A 1,863-nucleotide genomic window follows, 5' to 3' on the forward strand; every position below is an offset into this window, starting at 1 on the left:
ATTAAGCTATCGGTGTTTTAGAGTTTTGATAAACCTTAATTTAACCACTATATACTATGTTTTGAGACAACAAATCAGTACCATTATACTAGCGATATGATTCCGAGATCCATTGTGATCATTGATTTGGTTTTATGTTGTTGATTGTAGGTGTATTGATCTCCGATTGCTTATTTGACTTTTTAGTGTTCTTGGTGATTTTGACCTTGACCAAATTAGTCAAACATAAAGCTAAATTGGCCATTCGTTAACTGTTTAACGAATTGGAACTCATTCGTGTCCAATTCGTTATAAATATCACACGAATCAGGATAACGAATTGTACATGATAACGAATCAGAATCTCCTTCATTATTTATAACGAATTAGACCATAATTCATTAACATTTATTAGTGATTCGTTAAGCCTAATTCGTTAATTATTTACTTGATAGCGAAATATCTTATTCACTATAACGAATTACCAATTCGTTATAACGAATGACATATTAATAATTTTAAAATTAAAAGTTTTATAAATTAGTTTAATTTTAAAACTTTAATTATATTTTAATTATATAAATATTATTATTATTCACTATCACTGATTCTCAAATTTGTTTATACAATTCAATGGCTGATAACATGGATCAAGATCCTCCCGTTGATGCCCCTCAACAACAACAACAAGCACCAGATATTCCCATGCATCCTTATGACAAACGACACAATGTTTGTGCCTTTGTTGATGCAAATTCTGCTGATGAGAACATTTTTGGTGGGATGTTGGAGTTATTACGCCGCTCACGTATACATTATGCAATCACTGCTAATCCTGATGTCCGATTCAGCATCGTTCGTCAATTTTGGAATACGGCAAGATATGTGGAGGCTGAGAATCACATTGTGGCTGAGGTGGATACGAGACCAGTTGTGGTATCAACTGAGTCTATTCGAAGGGTGTTGAGATTCGATGATACGATTGATGACCCGAGTGAGTACCACAAAGAGTTGATCAAAGGGCTGTTTGGACGAGTATTTTATTCTGGCGACTTTGATGAGTCCATGTATAACAAGGCATACTTGTGTCCACCATACAAGTATCTATTACACATTCTTATACATTGCCTTGGTGGACGTAAAGGGGGTTTTGACGAATGCTGAATCATGCTTCAATCGGCTTTCGTTGCTTTGGTTCAAAATAAACCCTTCAATTTCTCTAAAATGCTCTTCGATCATCTCAAGGAAAATTGTAATGTTGTGAAGCGACGTGTAAAGTTCTTGATGTATCCTCGCTTCATTCAGTTGTTCGTTAAAGATGCTATACGTGATTTGGTGCTCGACCCAACACGTCTCGATGATAAGCTGAAGTTGGAGAACATGTCAGCTGATACTATACGAAGGATGAAATCGTACCGTCAGACTCCTCATCCACGTACCAAAAGATTGATTGGTTATCTGGTGAATCCAGATTATGTATGTCCTCCCGATGATCGCTGGATCCACGATGATTCGGATTCTTAGCGTGAGGAAGGAGAAGGTGGGAACGAGGGTGATGATAATGATGATAATGATGGTGATGGTGGTAATGGTGGTGCTGGTGATGCTCATTGTCAACAACAAGCTGCGGTTGAAGCTGCTTTAGCTGCTACTATAGCCGCTCAACGCAAAAGGAAAGGAAAAGAGTTTGTGGGTGAATGGTCGTCTAAGCGACGAGTTTCGGCTGGTGCTGGCATCTCATTAGGAGTTCAACTTCCAAGGTCGTCCGCTCCTCAAAGAGCGGCGGTGCCGCTGACTACTAGCACCCCAGAATTAACTTTGACGACCACTCTTACGACGGATCCTAGGCTTGGTATGATCCCTCAATCAGTTTTATCTACATTA

The sequence above is a fragment of the Bidens hawaiensis genome, unplaced genomic scaffold, assembly GCF_021521415.1.
Source record: "Bidens hawaiensis isolate Kalapana, Puna unplaced genomic scaffold, B.hawaiensis_p1.1 tig00020798_1, whole genome shotgun sequence".
NCBI classification, from domain to species: domain Eukaryota; kingdom Viridiplantae; phylum Streptophyta; class Magnoliopsida; order Asterales; family Asteraceae; genus Bidens; species Bidens hawaiensis.